Below are 12,773 nucleotides of genomic sequence, written 5' to 3'. Positions count from 1 at the left end.
TTATGTAAGATGATAATAATAGGGGAAACTGTTTATGGGTGCAATTTTTCTGTAAACCTACAGTTGTTCTAAAAAGGTCTTTTTAAGAAAAGTCTATTATAACACACCTTCTGGTAAGAAACTCAAACTGAATAGAAGAAGATGAGATGAAAAGTAATTCCCACCTGCCCTGGGCTCCCTACCTGTCAACGAATTTGCATTCCTCATAGGGAGGGAAGCCCTGATTCTTGGGACCCATTCAGAATTTTCCATGAACTCTAGAGTGATGCACGCTTTTATATTACACAAAGAGATCACAGAAGTTCCTTATCAATATAACTTTGAGATTATTCCAGGAATGTATATGGAGAAATGGCCTCCTTTTCTTTTTCTTAACATCTATGTAATTGTTACGGATGCATCAATTTATTTAAACACCATCATCTCTTTCCCATAACTCCAACCACTTCTGACCCAGGGAACTTCCACTCTTAACGAGCATCTGAATCACATGGGGACATTTGAAAACTATCAGTGCCTGGGACTTGCCCCCTGAGATGCTGACTCATTTGTTTTTTTTTCTGGTGGGGCCAAGTATCTCCCTGGTTTTCCAGAGTTCCTCAGGTGGTTCTAGTGTGCCTCTGGGGTTGATAACTGCTATAACATACCTTGCCTTCTGTCCTTGCTCCATGGCAGTCTATCTCAACTCAGAAGGCAGATTTTTCCAAAACTTAAGCAGATGAGGTCACCTCTCTGCTCAAAAATCGGCAATAGCTCAGAATTTTCTTCTGAGTTTGGGTTGCCAGATAAAATACAGTATGCTCAGTTGAAAATGATCTTCAGATAAACCACAAATAAATTTTTTGTATAAATATGCCCCAAATATACAAAAAATACATGCATTTGCAGTTTATCTGAAATTCAATTGAATGAGGAATGCTGCATAAATATGTCCCAAATATTGCACAGGACATACTTATACTAAAAAAAAAAATTACCAGGTATCTAAAATTCAAATTCAACTGTGTATTTAGTAAAGTATGTCCCAAATATTGCATGGCACATGCTTATACTGGAAAAAATTCATTATCCAATATTCCAATTCTACTGGGTGCCACGTACTTTTATTTGCTCAGTCTAGCAACCGTACTGAGAGTAAAAGGCAAAATCCTTACAAGGGCCTCCAGGGCTCTACCTGACCTCTCTCACTGCCTGCTCCACTTTTGTCATACTGACCCCCCCCCCCCACTGCCCCTGGACTAACCAGATGTGTTCCCACTTGAGGGCTTGACTTCCCCTAGACTGCTACTCACTCATCACTTCCATATTTCAGGTCTTTGTTCAAATCCCACCTTCTCTGGGAGACTTTCTATATATCATCATCTATCTCTATCTCTATCTCTATCTCTATCTCTATCTCTAGCTATCTTTATCTCCATCTATTCATCCATCCACCTATCTATCTATATCTATCTATCTATCTAATCTCTATGTATCTAATATCTATCTCCAACCAACCATCCATCTATCTATGATCTATCTTTATCTCTATCCATCCACCCATCCATCATCTATCCATCCTTCCATCCATCCATCCATCATACTAATCTTTCTCTCTATCCAGCCATCCAGCATCTTATCTATGTATCTATCTTTCCATCTATGCTCTATCTTTGTCTTCATCCATCCATCCATTCATCTATCATCTATCCATCTACTCATCCATCTATCCACATATGTATGTATATACATGCGTTTAATATTAATATATACATACAGATATGTAAGTCTATGTAATATTAATATAGATAAGTATTACATTTCGCACCCCCCCCAGTCTCCCTAATGCTCTCTCTTTCCTATTCTTTGTCTTTTCCCCAGTACTTTGCATTTTCTAAGTTAACTGTTTAATTCACTAATTTATCATTTGTCGTCCACCCCCAACACTAGATGGCAAGCCCACGAGACAAGGGACCTTATTCCATTTTATTCTCAGCTTTATCCAAATGCCTAAGACGGGTGCTTGGCACAAGGGCGGGATCCCACCTGTCCCTCACCCCCACCCTAGATGGCCACAGATGGCTTCCAGGTCTTTGCAGTCTCACAAACTCTGCTGCCCGGGGCTGTCTTCCTCACACCCCTTCACACACTTGGGCGTGTATTTTCATACAACAAAATCAGCATACGCCTTGCTGGTTACCTGCAAGAGTCGACACATTTGGAAAGTTTGATAGCTGTTTCCTAATTATGCTGGGAAAAGGTGACACCGGATTATGCTCTGACTTGTAGGGTGGGGACAGTGCCTGATGCCCAGGAGTGAGGTCCAAGGCTAACCTGACAGGTGAGTCAGGACCACCCACTGTGGGCTAATGGGCATTTCTACCCCCAGGAGAGAATTTGAGCATCTTTTCCATTTTTTTTTTCCTCTTTCCCCTTTGGACCTGTTGGGCGACTCAGTCAAGCCCCTGAGCCTTGAGTGTGTCCATTTCCCCTCTCTATAAAGGAGCAGAAATTGTAGGGCCAAGCTCCCAGACTGGACCAAAAAAATCCAAGAAAGAACCTAGCACAGTGGTCAATGAGTATGTCTTTTGTGGGATGGGGGGTGGGGGGCAAGACATTTTTTAATTTAACCATTTGCTTTTTAAATTAGCTCATGTAAATTTATATTATGCATGCTTGAAATTTTTATGTAGACACCTATACAAACATATATATGCAAACACAAACATATATCAATATATGTGTATATATGGGTTTACATACTATTTTGGTTTGCATATATGTGTGTATACATGTTCTATATATGTGTATACGTGTGTTTATATATATTTATGTATAACATTGTATAAATGTCTACATTTGGCATAATTGTCTACATAAAAATATATGTGCATTCTCTCCCATACTACAGAAATGCAAATATGCCTTTTCTTTATAATTCTTAGAAAAGACTTCCTGTTCCCAAATTACATATATTTTAAAAGTCCATATTTTCACCTAATGCTTCAAGGTTTTATTTTTTAACGTATTTTTGATACATATAGAATTCATTTCACTGTAAGGACCAAAGAAGGAATCCAGCTTTAATTTTTTTTTTTAATTTAAATCACTGAAATGTCTGAATACCATGTATTGTATCACCCATCTTCTCTTTAAAATGACCCAGAGATTCTGGATTTCTTCTAGACTACAATATCACGTATGTCTCTCTCCTGTTCTTTCCTCTCCAATATTTTTTATAAATATATTTTCATTTTGCTTATATTTTGATAATTCTTTCTATTATATAGTCAAAGCTATTCATCTACAAATCTGTGGTTCTTTCTATCCTCCAGGATTTACAAATCCTGGTTTTATCATAAGGCTGGTTCCCACCCCTTTAGAAGCCTTATGTTTCAGAAGTTTAGATTCTCACATTTGCTCTTCTAGATAAACTCTAATTTCATTTGGTCAAGCCCCAATACACACTTTCACTGGGATGACACTGAACTGAATCATTCATTAAGGAAGAATTACAGTGTAAATATTTTTTTTCCAAGGTCAGAATATCTGTTTCTACTTTGTCAAATATCTTCATGCCCTTCAGTCATTTTGAAGTTGCCTTCTAAGTCATCTTGTACCAGTAAGTATTGATGACTAACTAAGGCAAGAGATGTGAAATAATCTGCTTCACTGATAACACTATCAATATTTTCTTACCCTTCTCCAGAAATTAAGGTACATTACAGAATTACAATTTTTTTTTGGAAGGCCTAAGATAACTCTAATCAAATCCACCACTTCATGCACAGTGATTTCCAAATCTCTCATATTGTATATTCTATGAAGTAATTTATTGTGTGCTCTGTTTTTTCACTCTAAGAAAATTATATATGCTTTTAGAAAAATGAGGAAAGCTAAAAACAGAGATGTTCCTAATCCAGACACTCAACATTTTAAACATTGTTTCTTTCTACCATTTTTAGGTCATCCTTTTAGGTAGTGAAGACAGTGTCTACACAATTTGGATTACTGCCCATATTTCTTGAAACCTAACCATCATTTTCTCTTTTTGTTTACTGTTTCTGAAGAATAGACATAAGCATTCTCTGACTTCTGGATGTTAAAGTTATTTCTATTTATTTCTCTATAATAAAAAAATTCCATTCCTTGAATAATAGGTAATTATAATCACACAGCTTTTTTCTGTACTCTGGAATCTTAAATTTGAAAAATAAATTCCTAGAAATGGATTTAGTGGACCAAAACACATGATCATTTCTAATTCGTAGGCTTTCTACTAATTGACATTGCAAGCAAGAGAATATCAGAATATTTCAACTTTCTGGGGTTATAAGGACTAAAAAAAAGTTGCTGCATTTGTTCTTAGTTGCATCACTTTGATGATTAGTTATTATAAACAATTCTTTCCCTAAGTGAATGAACCATGGCTACATCCTTATATCTTTTTAATTGTCCATTAATGAATGACTATTCATCAGTTTGGGTGCTAACACTTCTGTTATGCACTGTGCATGCTTTTTATAAATATATTTTCATTTTGCTTATATTTTGATAATTCTTTCTATTATATAGTCAAAGCTATTCATCTATAAATCTGTGGTTCTTTCTATCTTCCATGCCCACCCAGTGATTTGACAACTGGCATTTCTATTTTATTCTGATCATACAGTTTTTTTTTTTTTTTTTTTTTTTTTTTTAATCATCATTTTATTGAGATAGATTCACATACCACGCAGTCATACAAAACAAATTGTACTTTCGATTGTTTACAGTACCATTACATAGTTGTACATTCATCACCTAAATCAATCCCTGACACCTTCATTAGCACACACACAAAAATAACAAGAATAATAATTAGAGTGAAAAAGAGCAATTGAAGTAAAAAAGAACACTGGGTACCTTTGTCTGTTTGTTTCCTTCCCCTACTTTTCTACACATCCATCCATAAACTAGACAAAGTGGTGTTTGGTCCTTATGGCTTTCCCAATCCCATTGTCACCCCTCATAAGCTACATTTTTATACAACTGTCTTCGAGATTCATGGGTTCTGGGTTGTAGTTTGATAGTTTCAGGTATCCACCACCAGCTACCCCAATTCTTTAGAACCTAAAAAGGGTTGTCTAAAGTGTGCATAAGAGTGCCCACCAGAGTGACCTCTCGGCTCCTTTTGGAATCTCTCTGCCACTGAAGCTTATTTCATTTCCTTTCACATCCCCCTTTTGGTCAAGAAGATGTTCTCCGTCCCACGGTGCCAGGTCTACATTCCTCCCTGGGAGTCATATTCCACGTTGCCAGGGAGATTCACTTCCCTGGGTGTCTGATCCCACGTAGGGGGGAGGGCAGTGATTTCACCTTTCAAGTTGGCTTAGCCAGAGAGAGAGGGCCACATCTGAGCAACAAAGAGGCATTCAGGAGGAGACTCTTAGGCACAAATACAGGGAGGCCTAGCCTCTCCTTTGCAGCAACCGTCTTCCCAAGGGTAAAACTTATGGTAGAGGGCTCAACCCATCAAACCACCAGTCCCCTATGTCTGTGGTCATGTTAGCAACCATGGAGGTGGGGTAGGCGAATACCCCTGCATTCTCCACAGGCTCCTCAAGGGGGCACTACATCTTTTTTTTTTTTTTTTTTTTCCCTTGTTTGTCTTTTTTCTTTTTTTTTTTTAACTTTCCCTTCTTTTTTCAAATCACCTGTATGAAAAAAAAAGTTAAAAAGAAAACAAACATACAATAAAAGAGCATTTCAAAGAGACCATAGCAAGGGAGTAAGAAAAAGACAACTAACCTAAGATAACTGCTTAACTTCCAACATGTTCCTACTTTACCCCAAGAAAGTTACATAATATAGCAACATTTCAGTGAACTTGTTCCTACTACAACCATCAGAAATTAACAGACCATAGTCATTTCTGGGCATCCCCAGAACGTTAAATAGCTTATCTGTTCTTCCTGGATTATTGTTCCCCCTTCCTTAATTGCTCTCTACTGCTAGTTCCCCTACATTCTACATTATAAAGCATTTGTTTTACATTTTTCAAAGTTCACATTAGTGGTAGCATATAATATTTCTCTTTTTGTGCCTGGCTTATTTCGCTCAGCATTATGTCTTCAAGGTTCATCCATGTTGTCATATGTTTCACCAGATCGTTCCTTCTTACTGCCGCGTAGTATTCCATCGTGTGTATATACCACATTTTATTTATCCACTCATCTGTTGAAGGACATTTGGGTTGTTTCCATCTCTTGGCAATTGTGAATAATGCTGCTATGAACATTGGCGTGCAGATATCTGTTCGTGTCACTGCTTTCCGATCTTCCGGGTATATACCGAGGAGTGCAATCGCTGGATCGAATGGTAGCTCTATATCTAGTTTTCTTAGGAACTGCCAGACTGACTTCCAGAGTGGCTGAACCATTATACAGTCCCACCAACAATGAATAAGAGTTCCAATTTCTCCACATCCCCTCCAGCATTTGTAGTTTCCTGTTTGTTTAATGGCAGCCATTCTAACCGGTGTTAGATGGTATCTCATTGTGGTCTTAATTTGCATCTCTCTAATAGCTAGTGAAGCTGAACATTTTTTCATGTGTTTCTTGGTCATTTGTATTTCCTCTTCAGAGAACTGTCTTTTCATATCTTTTGCCCATTTTATAATTGGGCTGTCTGTACTATTGTCATTGAGTTGTAGGATTTCTTTGTATATGCAAGATATCAGTCTTTTGTCAGATACATGGTTTCCAAAAATTTTTTCCCATTGAGTTGGCTGCCTCTTTACCTTTTTGAGAAATTCCTTTGAGGTGCAGAAACTTCTAAGCTTGAGGAGTTCCCATTTATCTATTTTCTCTTTTGTTGCTTGTGCTTTGGGTGTAAAGTCTAGGAAGTGGCCTCCTAATACAAGGTCTTGAAGATGTTTTCCTACATTATCTTCTAGGAGTTTTATGGTACTTTCTTTTATATTGAGATCTTTGGTCCATTTTGAGTTAATTTTTGTGTAGGGGGTGAGGTAGGGGTCCTCTTTCATTCTTTTGGATATGGATATCCAACTCTCCCAGCCCCATTTGTTGAAAAGACCATTATGGCTCAGTTCGGTGACTTTGGGGGCCTTATCAAAGATCAGTCGGCCATAGATCTGAGGGTCTATCTCTGAATTCTCAATTCGATTCCATTGATCTATATGTCTATCTTTGTGCCAGTACCATGCTGTCTTGGCAACTGTGGCTTTATAATAAGCTTCAAAGTCAGGGAGTGTAAGTCCTCCCACTTCGTTTTTCTTTTTTAGAGTGTCTTTAGCAATTCGAGGCATCTTCCCTTTCCAAATAAATTTGATAACTAGCTTTTCCAAGTCTGCAAAGTAGGTTGTTGGAATTTTGATTGGGATTGCATTGAATCTGTAGATGAGTTTGGGTAGAATTGACATCTTAATGACATTTAGCCTTCCTATCCATGAACATGGAATATTTTTCCATCTTTTAAGGTCCCCTTCTATTTCTTTTAGTAGAGTTATGTAGTTTTCTTTGTATAGGTCTTTTACATCTTTGGTTAAGTTGATTCCTAGGTACTTGATTTTTTTAGTTGCTATTGAAAATGGTATCTTTTTCTTGAGTGTCTCTTCAGTTTGTTCATTTCTAGCATATAGAAACATTACTGACTTATGTGCATTAATCTTGTATCCCGCTACTTTGCTAAATTTGTTTATTAGCTCTAGTAGGTGTATCGTTGATTTCTCAGGGTTTTCTAGATATAAGATCATATCATCTGCAAACAATGACAGTTTTACTTCTTCTTTTCCAATTTGGATGCCTTTTATTTCTTTGTCTTGCCGGATTGCCCTGGCTAGCACTTCCAGCACAATGTTGAATAACAGTGGTGACAGCGGGCATCCTTGTCTTGTTCCTGATCTTAGAGGGAAGGCTTTCAGTCTCTCACCATTGAGTACTATGCTGGCTGTGGGTTTTTCATATATGCTCTTTATCATGTTGAGGAAGTTTCCTTCAATTCCTACCTTTTGAAGTGTTTTTATCAAAAAGGGATGTTGGATTTTGTCAAATGCTTTTTCAGCATCTATTGAGATGATCAATTGATTTTTCCCTTTCGAGTTTTTAATGTGTTGTAATACATTGATTGTTTTTCTGATGTTGAACCATCCTTGCATGCCTGGAATGAACCCCACTTGGTCATGGTGTATGATTTTTTTAATGTGTCTTTGGATTCGATTTGCAAGTATTTTGTTGAGGATTTTTGCATCTATATTCATTAGGGAGATTGGCCGGTAGTTTTCCTTTTTTGTAGCATCTTTGCCTGGTTTTGGTATTAGATTGATGTTAGCTTCATAAAATGAGTTAGGTAGTGTTCCATTTTTTTCAATGTTTTGAAAGAGTTTGAGTAAGATTGGTGTCAGTTCTTTCTGGAAAGTTTGGTAGAATTCCCCTGTGAAGCCATCTGGCCCTGGGCATTTATTTGTGGGAAGATTTTTGATGACTGATTGGATCTCTTTGCTTGTGATGGGTTGGTTGAGGTCTTCTATTTCTTCTTTGGTCAGTCTAGGTTGTTCATATGTTTCCAGGAAATTGTCCATTTCTTCTACATTATCCAGTTTGTTGCCATACAGTTGTTCATAATATCCTCTTATAATTTTTTTAATTTCTTCAGGATCTGCAGTTATGTCACCTTTTTCATTCATTATTTTGTTTATATGGGTCTTCTCTCTTTTTGATTTTGTCAGTCTAGCTAGGGGCTTGTCAATCTTGTTGATCTTCTCAAAGAACCAACTTTTGGTGATATTTATCCTTTCTATTGTTTTTTTGTTCTCTATGTCATTTATTTCTGCTTTAATCCTTGTTATTTCTTTTCTTGTACTTGGTTTAGGATTGGTTTGCTGTTCATTTTCTAGCTTCTTCAGTTGATCCATTAGTTCTTTGATTTTGGCTCTTTCTTCCTTTTTAATATATGCGTTTAGTGCTATAAATTTCCCCCTTAGCACTGCTTTTGCTGCATCCCATAGGTTTTGGTATGTTGTGTTCTCATTTTCATTCGTCTCTATATATTTAGCAATTTCTCTTGCTATTTCTTCTTTAACCCACTGATTGTTTAGGAGTGTGTTGTTTAACCTCCAGGTATTTGTGAATTTTCTAAGTCTCTGATGGTTATTGACTTCTAATTGTATTCCATTGTGGTCAGAGAATGTGCTTTGAATAATTTCAATCTTTTTAAATTTATTGAGGCTTGTTTTATGTCCCAGCATATGATCTATTCTGGAGAAAGTTCCGTGAGCACTAGAAAAGTATGTGTATCCTGGTGATTTGGGATGTAATGTCCTGTAGATGTCTGTTAAATCTAATTCATTTATCAGATTGTTTAGGTTTTCAATTTCCTTATTGGTCTTCTGTCTGGTTGATCTATCTATAGGGGAGAGTGATGTGTTGAAGTCTCCCACAATTATTGTGGAAACATCAATTGCTTCCTTTAGTTTTGCCAATGTTTCTCTCATGTATTTTGTGGCACCTTGATTGGGTGCATAGACATTTACGATTGTTATTTCTTCTTGCTGAATTGCCCCTTTTATTAGTATGTAGTGGCCTTCTTTGTCTCTCAAAACATCCCTGCATTTGAAGTCTATTTTATCTGAGATTAATATTGCTACACCTGCTTTCTTTTGGCTGTAGCTTGCATGAAATATTTTTTTCCATCCTTTCACTTTCAATTTCTTTGTGTCCCTGTGTCTAAGATGAGTCTCTTGTATGCAACATATTGATGGTTCATTTTTTTTGATCCATTCTGCGAATCTATATCTTTTAATTGGGGAGTTTAATCCATTTACATTCAACGTTAAAACCGTGAAGGCATTTCTTGAATCGGCCATCTTATCCTTTGGATTATGTTTGCCATATTTTTCCCTCTCTCTATTAATATCCTTTATTGTACCCATACCGAATCTCTTTAGTACTGAACCTTTCTCCAAGTCTCTCTGTCCTGTCTTTGTTTCTCTGTCTGTAGGGCTCCCTTTAGTATCTCCAGTAGGGCAGGTCTCTTGTTAGCAAATTCTCTCAGCATTTCTTTGTCTGTGAAAAATTTAAGCTCTCCCTCAAATTTGAAGGAGAGCTTTGCTGGATAAAGTATTCTTGGCTGGAAATTCCTCTCTCTCAGAATTTTAAATATATCGTGCCATTGCCTTCTCGCCTCCATGGTGCCTGCTGAGTAGTCACTACTTAGTCTTATGCTGTTTCCTTTGTATGTGGTGAATTGCTTTTCTCTTGCTGCTTTCAGAACTTGCTCCTTCTCTTCTATGTTTGACAGTGTGATCAGTATATGTCTCGGAGTGGGTTTTTTGGATTTATTCTATTTGGAGTTCGCTGAGCATTTATGATTTGTGTATTTATGTTGTTTAGAAGATTTGGGAAGTTTTCCCCAACAATTTCTTTGAATACTCTTCCTAGACCTTTACCCTTTTCTTCCCCTTCTGGGACACCAATGAGTCTTATATTCGGACGCTTCATATTATCTATCATATCCCTGAGGTCCATTTCGAGTTTTTCAATTTTTTTCCCCATTCTTTCTTTTATGCTTTCATTTTCCATTCTGTCATCTTCCAGGTCACTGATTCGTTGTTCAACTTCCTCTAGTCTTGTACTATGAGTGTCCAGAATCTTTTTAATTTGGTCAACAGTTTCTTTAATTTCCATAAGATCATCCATTTTTTTATTTAGTCTTGCAATGTCTTCTTTATGCTCTTCTAGGGTCTTCTTGATTTCCTTCATATCCCGTACTAGGGTCTCATTGTTCATCTTTAGTTCTTTGAGTAGCTGCTCTAGGTGTGTCTCTTCTGGTCTTTTGATTTGGGTGCTTGGGCTTGGGTTATCCATATCGTCTGGTTTTTTCATATGCTTTATAATTTTCTGTTGTTTTTGGCCTCGTGGCATTTGCTGTCCTTGATAGGGTTCTTTTAGGGTTTGTAGACCAGTTGAAGTCCTTATCTCTAATTTATCAGATCTACAGCTTCGTGGAGTACACTTTCTCTAACTAACCAGCAGGTGGCGTCCACGAGCCACCTGTTCTCCACAAGCCAGATCTCCCCTGCTTAGCCTTTTTGGTGAGTGGGGGAGTGAGTCTTGTGGGCCCAATAGGTGTCCCAAGCTTGCGTGTGTAGTTGGTGTTGCCTGCCCTGTATGTGGGGCGTGTTTCTGGGCAGTCGGGGAGGGGGGGTGGCCCTAACAATCAAATCTCCCTGATGATCCTAGAGTTTTAAAGCTACTGCAATAGTCTAATCCTTCAGTTCAGTCCTGCCACAGTTTGTCTCTGCCACTGACCCACAAGTCTTTGGTATTGGCGTATGGCTCCTGAGACTTGCAAGTGGGCCCCTCTTCCAGGCTGTGCACCCCAGGTCCTCTGTTGAGGGATGACTGTGCTATGTCACAGGTGAGTGCCGTCCCCCCAGGGCAGTTCTGGGCTGCTGGGCTGTGTTGGGAGGCTCCCAGTCTGCTCAAATGATGGCTGAATGGGGCTCTGTTAATTCACACTGCTCCCCCTTCCCAGCTCTGGGACATTCAGCTGAGGTTGCAGGGAAGGCTAATGTCCACGCCCAGTTTTGTGGTGTGTGCCTGTTATTTGAAGCACTTCCGTCACACTGGGTTGTCTGGGGCAGCTCTGGGCTATGGGGCTGGCGATGGGCAGGAGTGTTTCCTGTCCACCAGGATGGTGGCTGTGAGCGGACACCCCCCTTTTCTTGGGAAGTTGTGTTGTTTAGTGAATTTTCTCAGCCACTGGATTATTGCCTTTTGTCTCAGAGCTCTCTTAGTTCTGCTCTTGACTTGACGTGCCCAAATTTCAATTCTTTGAAGCTTTCTGTATTGAGCTTCTTAGAGTAATTGTTTTAGAAAAAGCAAAAAGGATTTAAAAAAAAAAAAAAAAAAAAAAAAAAAAAAAAAAAAACGGCCCTCCTCAGAGATCTAATGGGTTATTGAAATGCTAATAGACAAAGCAACCAGGGCCATTAAGGAAAGGTGCCCTGGGCAGAGAGATCAGCCTTGCTTCGGGATTTGCATATGCGCCTCAAGGCCTGATCTCCGCCCTTCCCCTTTCTGTGTTCACCAGAACTCCAAAAATCCTCTGCTTTTACTTTGGAGCTTCTCGTGTTGTTTTCCTTCTATGCCCGTCTCCTCTCTGCTGGGCTGGCTGCTCTCAGAGTCTCTGGTGTCTGGCCTCAGTCTATCTATGGTTGGAGTTTGAATCAGTAGAATGAGTTTCCGATGAGAGCAGCCACTGCAATTCTCCCTTCTCCTTCCCGGAGCTGACAGCCCCTCCTCCCCCGGGACTGAGCCTGGCAGGGAGGGGCGCGGGTCCCCTGGCCGCAAAAACTTACAGATTTCGCTGATCTCAGCAGTTCCACGTTTTCATGAGTGTTGTATGAAGTATGCCCAAAGACAGATTGCTCTGTGGTGTCCAGTCCACGCAGTTCCTGGCTTTTTACCTACTTTCCTGGAGGAGTAACTAAAACATACAGCTCACCAGTCTGCCATCTTGCCCCGCCTCTCCCCTGATCATACAGTTTTAAGTTTGACTTTTCCCCCCATTTAAATCTAATACTTCTGGTATTTATTTTAATATGATACAAGGCAAGAATCTAAATTAGCTTTTTTTTTTTTTCCAAAAAAAATGTTTATTACTTACCATGTCTGGAGACATACACAACTTGATTTGATAGAATTTTTCTAGTGTTTGTACATCACTCTTTGGATTCATTAAAAGTTCCAGGGACAAAGTGCCTCAGTAAAAAGGAGAGAAACAGTTGGCTT

The sequence above is a fragment of the Choloepus didactylus genome (assembly GCF_015220235.1).
Source record: "Choloepus didactylus isolate mChoDid1 chromosome X unlocalized genomic scaffold, mChoDid1.pri SUPER_X_unloc1, whole genome shotgun sequence".
Lineage (NCBI taxonomy): Eukaryota > Metazoa > Chordata > Mammalia > Pilosa > Megalonychidae > Choloepus > Choloepus didactylus.
This window is presented reverse-complemented; position numbering follows the sequence as displayed.